Below are 14,088 nucleotides of genomic sequence, written 5' to 3' on the forward strand. Positions count from 1 at the left end.
TCCTCCATAGCTAATATTTTTTATGTATATGCTTTAATGATTTTTTTCTTTACAATAAATTTTGGACAATTTCATTTGTGCGTATCTTGGTATGACTTTATTTAAATTTCTTGTGCAAAAAGGTTCATTTTTCTTGGAAATGCAGTATTATAAGTTGAACTAAATTCAGAAATTTTATTTTTTTTTCAAATCAAATTGGTAGGACAGTTTCAATAATTAACACATTGCATACTCTCTTCCTAGTGGTTATTTGCTGTACAAGATGCAGACATGATATTCTATTTACAAACACTATTACAACAAATCCCTCTATTCTTTAAGAGAATGTAAATATATATTTATCCTAACCATTTTGAATACACAGATACAAAATGCACATTCATCTGTATCTCCTTTTTTGTTTAGTTCCGTCATTTGAATATTATAGGTGTGTTAACTCAGCAAAATATTCTACGAGTCCAGTAGTAAGGACTGGGGAGATGGCTCAGTGGAATAAGTGCTTCCCTAGCAAGCACAAGGGCCTAAGTTCAATCCCCGGCTCTGCCAAAAAAAAAAAAAAAAAAAAAAACCCTGGTGCTCTTAAGTGACAGCAGTTGGTGACTATGTTTCACTTAATTTGAAATTGCTAATTAATCAGTAGTCTTACTGGGTAGCAGCCCTAGTTCCTGCTTCAGTAAACTGCTGGAAAAACTCTGACTTGGTCTGTCTCACCCCACAGGACCACCCTCTGAGCACCAATTCTAGAGGAAAATGATGCAAACTAGGCCAACAAGAGCACTATTGTACAAGCTGCAGAAGTCACTACGTGCTATATCTCCAATGTCTATTATAGAACTACATTTGTAATCCCCGTGAGTGCCTGGCATAGTCACTTGTGCTTTGCAGCAAACCTGCAAATCTGTTTTTGTTTTATAAATCAAACTCAAATTATGTAGAAAGAAAAGAGTCAATCAATGATAAGATTTGGACTTAAACTTGGAACAGATGGTGTTTGAGAAGATATGTTTGCCACCGATTCTTAGTTTATTTTATAAACTCCAACACTCTGATCCTAACTGGAATTTAAGTGGGCCGTGTTGACAAAGATGAATATAGTATCAGACAGCTCCTTCCCGTAGCAAGTTTTACAGAGAATCCTGCACGGAATTTGTTCATTTTGTTTTTAGCTGTACTTATTTCATTAATCTAATTTTTTTAAGGATGGAAAACAAATATATTATCTATTATTGCACAGGTTTGGAGGTGAGATGCCCATTTAAGTAGTTGAACTTTTGAATTTCAGGAAAAACAGGGCTTAGGAAAATATTCACCTTCTCTAAGTTAGAGAACACAAAACTTACAGAAAACTCTCTCCCATGTAAAATCATGCTTGGCTCAACAGCACATGAAAATTACTCTACTGTTCAGGAAGGTATTTCTTCTCTGTATCTTCTATAGACCTGGGGGAAAGGAGACCAAGTTTATCTTTGGGTGGTAGACTCTCAGCGTCAAACAGGAACTCACACACATCTTTTGTGGTCAGATTTTGGATGTGTAAATATCAAAGTAGGATTTCTGGAGCTATGCAAACTGCCCCAATGCAACTAGTAAAACCTCATCTCAAAAAGGGGGGGGGTAGTTTAGTGGCATAAGCACCTGCCTTGCATGCGCAAGGTCCCAAGTTTAATCCCCAATACTGCAAAAAAGAAAAGAAATGAGGAAAAGAAGAAAGAAAAAGGACATTAAAATAAAAAGACCTAGCTGAGAAAGTGATATGGTTCAATAGCCAGCTTTCCTTAGGAAATTAATCATCCCAGAGATCTGAGAAATTTGAGTAGGTATACACCAGCCAAAAAATAAAGCTATGAACATAAAACTGCTTTTAAAAATATATTTTTTAAATGATCTTGACAAATGGCACTTAAAACTATGAAAATCTCCTTCCCATAATGTGGGCTACACCACACTTTCTTTAGAACTGCAGGCTCTTTTAGACAGAGATGCCAAAGGCAACTCCACGGCTCTAGCTTACCTGCATGGTCCTAGGCCTGGCTGGCATCCTAACATATCACAGTAGGTGAAAATACTTGTTTCTTCCAAAGAAATTTTTAGGCAGAATGTTGATGCAAAAATTTTAACTTGCAGTACTGACTGGGGATTGAAACTTGGGCCCTCACGCTGAGCTACAGCCCCAACCCCTTTCTTATTTCTTATTTTTGAGACATAGTGTCACTAAAGTGCAACACTGTCAAGAATGCATTCAGGACCACCATCTTGGTTCGGTGTTCTCCATCCAAAATGCCCAGTGAAGCCACAGAAACTGTCCCTGCTACAGAGCAGGAGGTGCCACAGCCCCAGGCTGAGACAGGGTCTGGAACAGAATCTGACAGTGATGAATCAGTACCAGAGCTCGAAGAGCAAGATTCCACACAAGCAACCACACTACAATCCCAGCTGGCGGCAGCAGCTGAAATCGATGAAGAACCAGTCAGTAAAGCAAAACAGAGCTGGAGTGAAAAGAAGGCACTGAAGGTTACGTCCAAGCTGGGTCTTCGGCAAGTTACAGGAGTTACTAGAGTCATTATTTGGAAGTGTAAGAATATCCTCTTTGTCATCACAAAACCAGATGTCTATAAGAGCCCAGCTTCAGATACCTACATAGTTTTTGGGAAGCCAAGATTGAGGATTTATCTCAGCAAGCACAGTTAGCAGCTGCTGAGAAATTCAAAGTTCAAGGTGAAGCTGTCTCAAACATTCAAGAAAATACACAGACTCCAACTGTACAAGAGGAGAATGAAGAGGAAAGGTTGATGAAGCAGGCGTGGAAGTTAAGGACATAGAGTTGGTTATGTCACAAGCAAATGTGTCGGAGGGCAGAGGCAGGCCGAGCACTGAAGAACAACAGTAGTGATATTGTAAATGCTATTATGGAACTAACAATGTAATCATCATAAAGGAGGACTTTTTTGGTGCTTCAAAAAGGTCACTGCAGCTTGGTTTGAAATTTATACTGTTTCTATCACTAATAAAGTTATGACTTATTGGATGAAAAAAAAAAGAATGCATTCAGGGGCTGGGGATTTAGCTCAGCAGTAGAATGCTTTTAACAAGCTGAAAGTCCTGGGTTCAATCCTCAGCATCAAAACCAAGAAATATACCTCAAAATAAATAAATAAATAAACTTCAACTAAGAATGGGTTCAGGGGCTGGGGAGTTAGCTTGTTGTCTAAGAGCCTGCCTGGCAAGCTCAAGGACCCAGGATCGATCCCCAGTACCTCGTGCTGTGCCAGCCACCCAAACTGGATGTGGTGGTACATGCCTGTAATCCTAGTGCTAGGGAGGCTAAGACAGGAAGATCACTATGAGTCTGATCTGCATAGCGAGACCCTGTACCAAATAAATGAAGAAATAAAAAAAGATTTTTTTTAAAAAGAAGAGGTAGGTTGAAAACAGGAAGATCACTATGAGTTTAAGCTGTGTAGTGAGACCCTGTACCAAATACATAAAATGAAGAAAAAAAAAAAAAAAAGAGAGAATGGGTTCAAATTTGCTACACACCTGCCTCAGCCTCCCAGTGTGGTGAGTACCAGTGTATTCCACCATGTGCAGCTACTAAAAACTTTTTTAAAAAATTTTTTATTTATTTGTGTGTGTGTGTGTGTGTGTGTGGCCAGCTCAGCCCACCTGGGGGCGGGGCTGGCTGGCATGTGGGGCTGGGGGATTGAACCTCAGTCCCTGTGCTTTGCTAAGCTTGTTCTAAGTAGGTGCTTTAGATCACTGAGCCATCTCACCAGCCCCTAAAAACTTTTGAGAAATAAGAGAGATAGCAAACTGAACAGGAATTAAAAAATAATCTATGCTAATTTAGGAACAACAACGGGCCCCAATTTACCTCACCCTCACAATTTAGAATTGTATCTCATTCAAAAATCAAATTTCTAGTTTTACTAATGCCTGTGCTGATTACTATTCATTACAGGAAGAAAAACGTTGAAGTTCTAACACAACACAGATGATGGCTTTCAAATCCTTAAACATAATGTTCTCTGAATACTTGTCTTTCTTCAGAAAGATCCTCTACTCCTACACATTCTCCATCTCTGTGGAGTCTTAAGGGAAAAAAAATCAAATAATACAATGTGTTACCCAAAATATTAAACCCACACAGTTTGGGCAGATGGAAACTTTTCTAATTCTGGGAAACCCTTCTCCACCTACTTTGCCAGAAGGCTTTAAAAGGGGGGAATGAGGTAGCAAGAACCTGAAGGATCTCTTCAACTTGTACACATTCTGTGACTAGAAAAGAAGACAGAAATGCCTAAATCAACAGTTGCCTGGAACATTTTTAGCAGAGCTCATTCCAGGGCCGCTAGTGAGAATGCAACAGGAAAAGCCAGTGATTCGGAGGCTCTCTTCCCTTATAAAGTCAAGGCTCTGCAGCGTGGTGTTCTGACTACTCTGGGAGGAGGGGTTGTTTCATCCAGTTCCCTGAGGAAGCCAAATTTTCTGTTCCTCTCTACCGAAAAAGCACTCCACCAAGTATGTGTCCAAGCTGCAGGCCACACCTGTGTTCTTTCAGGTCAGTGGAGTGTCTTGTACTGTGTTACCAGCATTCATAGTTCAGTTTTGGCAAAGTTCTTGTTGTCATGGATTTGGGAAAATAAACAAGTTTTCAATTGTCTCATTGTGTGTTTTAAGCCCAAAGTGGCTGATATCTGTACACATGGATGTGTTGAGATCCTCTCTCTCAAAAAAATTGGTATTTTTATATACCCTTGCAGCAAAAATGAGAACATTCATTAAATGCATAGGGAAGACCACTCAAAGTCATAATTAAATACTCAAGCTAGTCAAATATTCTGGGTAAAGGAGGATAACTGTATAAATTCAGGGTTTTTTTTTTTTCTTTTTTCTTTTTTTGTATTTTAGGGACGGGTCTACAGGGTGTTCAGAGTCTCACTACTAGATCAGACTCATAGTGATTCTCCCGTTTACAGTCTCCCAAGTGCTGGGATTACAGGCGCACACCACCATACCCATTCTCAATTGACATCTCAGTGCAGCCTGGGGCGGGTCCAGCACAGCAGGCCTGGGGATTGAACCCCTGGCTTCTGTGCCCACCTGCAGGAGCTTTAATCCGCTGAGCTATTTGGCTGGCCCTTAAATTCAGTTTTCTATGAGTGATGCACAGATATGACATAGAAAATGCAAGTTAAACACAAAGTTTACAGTACAAAGAACTATAAACACAAAAACTACTGAATCGAACATGATATTTCTGAAGAAATGTTAAGACCACGTCACACCTGAAAGCCACAAAAATCCCAATTACTATCTGCTACAGCAAACACACAGCTTTAATCTGGACACTATGGGAAAACCATAATCCCACAGATTGATGATCACACTGACAAACTCTTGAAATACTATTCATGTGAAAGTGCAAACCTGGGTTTGTTCCCAGCAGTAACCCAGGGGACCTTGCCAGCCGCATTCCTTCTTGGAACTGAGCAAGAGCTGAAGTGGCTTCAGTGTGTGGAGCCCTCAGTGCTTCTGCAAAGGTTGAAGCAAGTCCCGGAGACCCAGCCTGGTTTCCTCCTTGGGCCTTACAACACATGGCATCCACTGAGAAAACCACATAGAAAAATGTTGCACTTTACGCAGTATGTTCATCTGACTTCGAAAGTTGTTTTGTTTAGTGAGGGCTCTTGGGCCTGCTTATGTGGGTGTCTGAGATGTAACAGATTGTGCTGAAGTTAGCAGTTTGGATGTAGATGCTGTGGATTGACACAAAATGTGTGTGAGAGGGAACAGTGCCCAGGAACATAATACTGGAAGTTACCAGAATCCAGCATTCAACTGCACACTGACCAGCCTTACCACAGACAAGAAAATAAAGGAGGCAAACTACTGAGCCATTTGTTCAGGGACTCAAAACCAGCTGCTTAAAAAATTGGCTGGTGAATCCATCCTAATGTGAAGTTCCTATTCTGATCTCCCCTTTAGAAGGACATGGATAATTAGAATCTCATTCTGCTTCAACTATCTCAAATTCCATCCAGGTTTTAAGGCGATGGGAGCTCTGAGGCAGGAAATTACCCTATAGGGTCTCAGCTTGGTAGGAGAAGGAAATGAATGCCTCAAATTCCAAGTTGCAGCTTTTCAAATTCCTCAAGCATCCAAAGATATCTCCTAGGGGCCTTCTTGCTCGCTTTCTTTGCTAAGGAGTAAAATATGTCTGATGCTAAAACGAGTGTTGTGCAAGCTGTGCTGGCACCACGCCCACCCCCTTTGGTTTTATGGCCTTTCCTCACAGACTCTGGGACCTTCTAATGGGATCTCAAGCGTCCAGAGCTTTCCCTCATTACTCCGGATAGGAAGCATCAAAGCACCTCGTGACACCTGCTAAGAGCCAAGCTTAGGTGACTAGTACTTTGGAGTTTCTAAGACACTTGAGCAAGACTGGATGTAGCTCAGTGGCAGAGCACTCGCCTAGTGTGTGCAAAGCCTGGGGTTTGATCCTCGGCACCTCAGTGGCAAAATGAAATAAAAAAATCATTTAGCAGATGATGTGCTTGACCTACTCAAGACCACTGCAGTGCTCTGGAGAGCAGGTGCCATCATCCTTGCAGCTGGTGAAACTGCAGAGCAGGTCCTTGCCCAGGTGACACACACAGCCGACGATGAAGTTCCTGGCTGAGTCCTGAAGCCGAATTTTAGTCGCTATGTCTGAGTCATGCTTTCTATTTGTGAAACTCTCCACCTCATTGACCTGTCACCTAACAGATGCCACAGATAACCAGGAGAGCTGCTACTTTCTCTTTAGAGTTTCAAAGTCCATATTTTACTCACAGAGTGTCAGTGGGAAGCACAACACGTGGTATCTAGGCCAGAGGCCTGAACACTTAGTGAACTGCTAAACGCTGCATAGGAGAGTGTAGCAAAGCCCCAAAGAGAGCACGCAGTTCAGTCCTCCTCAGCTTCCCCGTCCACTCTGCACCTCTGCTATCCAAGCTACTGTCTAAGAAGTGTAAGCTGGCGTCCTGTAATCTGAAGGCAGACGATTCCAATAAATAAGGAAGAGGAGCCACTCCACTGCTGAGAACTCTATTTTACGTTCTCTGCCTGGTTTACAGTTCAGGGCTTCTGGGAAGCTCCGGATTAAATGCGGATCTGTGTGCCTCATCATCAAGCCTGGCTCAGAGGGACCTCAGGAATGCGCCTCCTAACAAACTGCCAAGCGATTCCAGCGACGATAGTGCCGCAAGTTTACATGCTTGAACAAACTCTGCTTGAACTTACCCTTTGCAAGGAAGAGAGAGGGGGAAATACCGACTACTTGTACTTAAAGATCAATTCACTTTTGTAAGGCTGTCCCAAAGACCTGCCATAAATATTGAGTAACAGCAAATCAACCCAAGAGAGGAGTAGATCATAAAACAGACTCTTCTAATGAGTTTTTCTTCCTTCAGCTAGGGGCTTCTCTGCTCAGCAAAACCCGGGAAATCCTGTTTCACAGAAGGGAAGAGCCGAGGGAGCCACACAGCTGCCCCTCCTGGCTGCCAGTGACCTGACCTCCCGGACTCCTGCTGGTGGAGAACATTGACGCGCCTGGTAGCTCACCTTCTGAAGCAAGGATACCGGGCAGATGCTCACTGTGTAAGGAAAACAGGGCAAACACTCATGCTGCAGTAATTCTGAAATGCGCTACAAAAAGCATCAAGCTAGAGCTCTTCCCTTATCTTATGCATCTTAGCTGTTCTTTTCTTAAAATAAATTAGGAAAACTTTCTTAAAATAACCTTGTCTGGATGGTTATTGCTGCTCTTTTATGGTTTGGGGGAAACAGGAAGTTGCTTAATTGCATTCCTAGATCCCCATCACATGTGGACGAGCACAGGGCCTCACGAGAATCATCATCACACTGGCTATGAGTGCAGGTGAATAGGAGAAAATAGATGAGCGCACAAAAGCTAACTGCCCTGAAGGAGTAGCTGGAGTGATTGCAGTGTACTCCACCTGGAAAAAGTTTAAAATAGACTGTGGTAAGAGAATGTTGAGCAGATTTTTTGAAATAAGCAGGAGTATGGTTAGCAGAATAACAAGAACAGCATCCTAGGCCCTGGAAATAAAGTGCATGAGGGCTTAGAAGCAGGACCATACAAATCTGTATGCTGTAGACAGCGGGAAAACTCAGAGGTCTAAAAATGTAAAACTTACAGTGACCACTGCAAAGAGACAGCAAATGAGAGGGCAGGAGGGGGCCACCCGGAACGATCACACTCCCCTGATAGTTTAATTGTTGTAGCCACACACAGTGAAAGAGGCCAGGCAGCGCAAGATATGCAAAACTATACATTGAAAAGTAGCAGAATACACCACCCTAAAGGACGCTATTTTGACATAAAGATTATTTTGAGCCACAAGCAACTGAGAAGAAGCAAACACAGAAAAATCTCTGTCATTCTCCTACTTACTTCAAAGCAGAACATAAATTTATAAAGCTGTGCCTCCTTCCTTGGGCACCAGAAAAGGCAAAAGGTGATTACAGGAAATGACCCTTGGGACTTGCCCTGAGAATGGCATGGAAGAATCTACAAGTCAAAGGTAGTACTCACCGCTATCTACCAGTCATTTATCAAATATTTAGACTTTTCTGTAATGCGCCACCCAGGGCCACAGCATCCTTAGCCTTTGGGTTCTCACTTCTCCAAAACTTTGTTATTCTTTGTTAAAGATGCTATATAAGCCAGAATGCTATGTCACCCCTTTGACAATTGTTCATTCCCAGGGTATCTTTCTTGCATACATGAGATATGTATGTTAATAACTTTTCATGTTTTTCTTCTGTTAATCTGTCTTTCATTGGAAGGACCCTAGATAAGAACTTAGAGGATACAGAGAAAATTGTTTCCTGACCTACAATGCAAAATACATGGACATACCATCTACATTTAAATAGGGTCTGTGAGGACAAACAAAAATCAGAAATAGATGTTAGCGTAAGAAAGAGCCATCTAGTCTATGTTAGAAGATAAGTGGAAACAAACTATAGCATTGTATTAAAGCATGGGCATGAATAAAAGAGAGAGCTCTGAAGAAAATCTGCAAGAACATATGGCTAAATGCGTAGTATATGATTTTTTTCTCTACAAGCCCCACAGAAATAGCAGTCTGATTATTCTAGAGCCTGCCTCCTTCTGAACAGTAATAGCCAAGTGTGCCTCTGACCTCCTTTCTTAGTCATCAGTAAAAATGATATTTTGTTGCATCAAAACAGAACAATAAAACAGGGCAGGGGAGATAGCTCAGAGGCATAAGCGCCGGCCTGGTAAGAGCAAGGTCCTGAGTTCAACCCAAAGAACAGAGAATTGCCAATACTACAATGATCCAAAACCTTTTGTTATTGTTTTGGCCCATGGTTCCAGAAGATATGAACAATTCACTTTTAAAAATAGTTTAAATTTCCAGAATGCCTGCCCTAGGAGAAGGGCAAAGATTACTTGGCTATATAAAATCAGGGGAGTATTTAAAAGTTCTCATTAGATTGAAATCTCCTAATAAGCCAAACATTCTATTTAATCCAGTACTCCTAGAAGATAAGAAACTATTCCGTCCATTTATTATTTATAGAATAAATATTCTCCTTGGGAATGTGCTACGTACTAAACAAATCTAGTGTAGTGAGTGATCTGAGTCAGAAGCTTACTGTCCCAAGGGAGAAAGAATAAAGAATAGAGCTTAAGGAGACTGGCCTCTTGTCATTCCCGCAAGCTGGGGACAAGGTCACAGGTTCCTGGAGGCAGCACCCTGTCTGTTCTTTGTTCCTTTACCTGGGAAGTTACCAACTAGTGACATGTAATCTTACAGTTTGGTGAATGCTAGAAGGAGATATAAGCAGCAGCTTGTGTGCTTCTTACAGAGGGTACAAATTAGAATTAAAACAGAAATAATTACAAGTACACTCCTTAGCCTCTTTGTAGCCCTCAATAAATGTGAGAAGTTTCAGTGGCTCAGGGCTCACTTAGAGCAAGACTAAGCTCAGTGAGATCTCTGAGGCTATGTTAACCCAGTCTTCCCTTCCTTTCTGTTGGCTTTGACTGATTACATACAACAATCTGGGATATGTTTCCTTGTGAATCTTTGAGGAAAATCCATACTACCTAGGGCATTCTCGAATATCTTCTCTAAATCCTGTGTTCCTCAAAAGCTGCCCAGAGATTTAGCATCCTGGAAATTTCCCCAGATTTCCCTGTAAAATTTGTTCTATAGGACAGCAATTGTTAAGTGCTGAATGGACTTTTCTTTCTTATTTTTGATGCTGGAGCATTCATGACATCTTATGTTCACACACTCAGGATACACAGTGGTTCCTCATGATTCTGCTCTCAGTGTTGACCTTGTGGGGAAATGTTATTCAGTCCTAGTCCAGTTCAGTTTGCAACCAGAATCACGAGAGTACTGAGTTCGGGAACTGAGGGAATGCTGTCTGTAATATACTCATCAAAGAGCATGATTCAACAGCTTTCGGTACGACTTCCTTCCCAAAAGAAAGTTGCAGAACCACTTCTAAGTAGCTGGCAATGACCAGGTAGGAGGATGCGTATCTATAACATCCTCAGCTCAGACTGTCTCTGGTTCTCTTTGAAAGCATTTCATAATTCTGCCCTTCAATGAATCACCTATTGAATGTAGAAGGATGGAGTGTTGGGAACACTCTAATTCTAACTGGACTGGCCAGCAATGCTTGGAGATCGGAGCTTACAAACTAGACCAACAGAAAAGAAACCTTTAGACAGTCACCATTTAAAAAAATGTGAGTAGTTGCTATTGTTATGGGCTGGTGAGTTAGCTCAGTGGTCTAAAGCGCCTGCCTAGGCAAGCTTAAGCAAGCGCAGGGACTTTGGGTCTATCTCTGGTACCACGTGCCACACCAGTCCTGCCCCCAGACTGGACTGAGATGGCAAAAAAAAAAGAATTGCTGTCATTTTAAAACAAGGTAATACTGCATAAAAGTTATAATTTCAACTTTCTCTTAAAAAGTAGAAATGTTAGTAACTCCAATTATCACAGGAGTTGTAGATAAGAACTTAGGGGCTCCAGTCACCTGTTCTTCAGAAAGATCACTGATCTTTCAGTCATTCCTGCCCTAATAGGCAACTGAATATGCAAACCTTGTTCTGGATTTTGGGACATGGATGAGTGACAGATGGCAAAATTGCCACATCTAGGTTGTGCACACCTAAAGAAATAAAGAAGTAGAAAGACAATCAGTGCAATAGTAATAATCCTCTTGCTCATACTTTGGAGCACCAATAACAAATTTTAGTTTCAGAATCTGTAATTTTCTTTAAGTAATAATGCCTAGTACTTTCTTGCTGAGATCTAGCCGGCTTTGAGGACAAAGACCAAGGGAAGTTTGCATATAATGTCAGAATCAGAAGACCACTTAGAAGCAATTAACCTCAAATCTTGATTGTGGGGAAAGTAACTGAGACCCAGAAATAGAAAAATCATGTCCAGGGCTACAACAGCTTATTGGGGGGTAGCATCAGTACCGTGGATGTCCACACCACTGGTGCTCTTTCTCTAACTCCCAGGCATCTCTCTTCTTGCCTGTACTGTTTTCTGCTGATATGTGTAAACCTCCAGAATGAGAAAAGTGTCGCTCTTGGAGAACTGCACACTGTATATTCATCAAACTGATACAGATAAAGATACAGAGAAGAGCAGTCACATCCTGAGTCTGCATGTTGTCACGTTTCTGTATCAAAAGGTTGGAGAGGCAGAGAAAAAACATCCTGGAACAGTCCTCCAATTCCCCACACAACACAGGAATCCTGTCTACAGAAGTCCTGAAAGCATCTTGCTTCCGACAAACGGATGGATGTGGGCCTCACTACCCACACGACAATCTGTCCTCCACGCTATTTGTTTCTTGGAGACGTTAGCTTATTTTTCTGAATGCAGATGAATGTTTTGTGGTAAGCACAATGCATACGTGCCAATTATGCCTTCCCCAGGAACATGATAGGTGCTTGTGCTTCTTCACACCATGGTGCACTGAGGCAGGCCTCATGCCGTCTCAGGGGCCTCACTGGATTTTTTTTTTAATGCATTTGATTGTTGCAGGCTCTCACTGTGTAGTTTGGACTCGTGGTGATCCTCCTGCTTTCAGCCTCACCAGTGCTGGTATTACAGGATTGTGCCACTGTGCCAGACTCTGGCAGGCTCAGCAGGCCCTGAAGACAGAGCTGCTGCAGTGTGTAGTGCCAAGCATCGAACCACGGTCCCTGTGTGCTTGCCTAAGCTTGCCTAAGAAGGTGCTTTAGACCGCTGAGTAATCCCACTGGCCTGCTGAGTCTGAATCTTAAGATAATCTGAAGTAATGGTAAGTTTATTTAAACCCTGTCAGGCTCCAGAGCCTAACTGAAAATGGATCTGTTATTAATAGTAGAATTGACAGCGAAATGCTGCTATATGAGCGCCTGCTATATACGAACTGCTTTGTAAATGTTTGTCACTGCTATTGATTATGGTATTCTAGCCCTGAAATACCTGTACCTGGTGGTCCTCTGCACACAGCCATGTGCGTTCTAGAATTCTTCCCCCCACAACACACCCATTCCTCTAGCTGATAGAGCTGATGCTTTCCCTTCTTTAGCTTTTCCTCCACAGCATCTGAGATTTAGTCCAAGACACTATCTATGTGCTTCTTGCTATGGTTTTGCATTACTCCTCCAATATGCTGTGGTCCAACTGCCAAGCACTCCATGGCAATAACATCAACAATTCTATATTTATTCTTTGTTTTGTGTCCAGCAGGTCTGTGGTTTGGTTTCTAGACTAAATAACTGACTCTCAGCTAGCTCTCACAGAGGGCCAGCAAACCCAGCCATTCTCCATCTCATCCACACTCAAGGGAATCAGAGTGCAGCTGGAAGGAGCCCCAGCACATCACAGTACTTCCTGTCCTTCAGCAGGTCATTTGAGAGTGTCAGTTAGGGAGCAGTGTCCGTATGATTGGCCGGGGATCCACCCAACAGCCTGGCAGGGCAGACTTCGGGTGCCTCCGGGGGGCCATGGAGGCCTGGCCTCCAGGATCGTGGAAGCACTGATCCTCCACGGGATCGGTGTCTGGCTCCTCGCTCCCTGTGCTGATCTCCTGCTCCACCTCCCGACCACCAGGAGCTGAGCTCTGCCCCATCTTTTCACCATGATGTGTATGCCTGGGAGCTACCTAGCTATGATGGACCAAGGCCTTAAAGCTTTGAGCCAAAGTAAATTTCTTCTCCTTTAACTTCTGGGCATCAGGTATTTTTGTCTCAGCAATGAAAAAACTGAGTAGCACAGTGAGGGACTCAAATTTTGATATGAATAAGAATATCACAGAGGATCCTCTGAAAAACTAATCTCATTCTAGACAGTTTACATACATATTCTGCCCTCCAGGAAGTGAAATGTAAATCCCAATTCTATAAGTGCAGTTGTCCATAATAACCCCCATCAAAAGAGTACAGTATGGAAGGCCCAGGGGAAGAGGAGTCTGCCCAGCAGCAGACAGGCAAGTCAGGTCATCACAGGCGCTAAGTCACCTGGTAACCGGCACCCTTGGTCAAAGTGATGAGACGGTGCTGTATTTCATCTCCAGGCTCTTCTCCCAAAACACAACCTCACTCTGGTCATTGGGAAAACATCAAACCTAAATTGACAGGCATTTTACAAAATGCCCAGTGTTCCTCAAAATGGTCAAAGTCGTTAAAAGTTAGAGAAGTCTAAAACCCTGCAGCCACGGAGAACCTAAGGAAACGAGAGTGAGTACAGTGTGGTGTCCTAAATGGGATCTTGCAACCAAAAAGGAACAGTTAAGAACTAATGAAATACGAATAAAGTATGGACTTTAGTTAACAATCATGTATTAAGGCTAGTAAGATAGCTCAGAGGTCTAAAGCGCCTGCTTAGGCAAGCTTAGGGGACTAAGGAAATAATTCAGCAACTTAAGTGCTTGCCTAGCAAGCTTAAGGTCCTGAGTTCAGTCCTCAGTAGTGAAAAAAATAAAAAATTAAAAACAAAAGGAGGCAAGCTTAGGCAAGCTCAGGGACCATATTTG

The 14,088-nt window shown here is 42.3% G+C and overlaps 1 pseudogene; it reads left to right on the forward strand.

Annotated features, from left to right (window-relative positions):
• The first annotated feature begins 2,277 nt into the window (after positions 1 to 2,277).
• Positions 2,278 to 2,924, forward strand: LOC101571047 (annotated as a pseudogene).
• The last annotated feature ends 11,164 nt before the right edge of the window (positions 2,925 to 14,088 follow it).

This window comes from Octodon degus, unplaced genomic scaffold (genome assembly GCF_000260255.1).
Source record: "Octodon degus isolate 3935 unplaced genomic scaffold, OctDeg1.0 scaffold00046, whole genome shotgun sequence".
NCBI lineage: Eukaryota > Metazoa > Chordata > Mammalia > Rodentia > Octodontidae > Octodon > Octodon degus.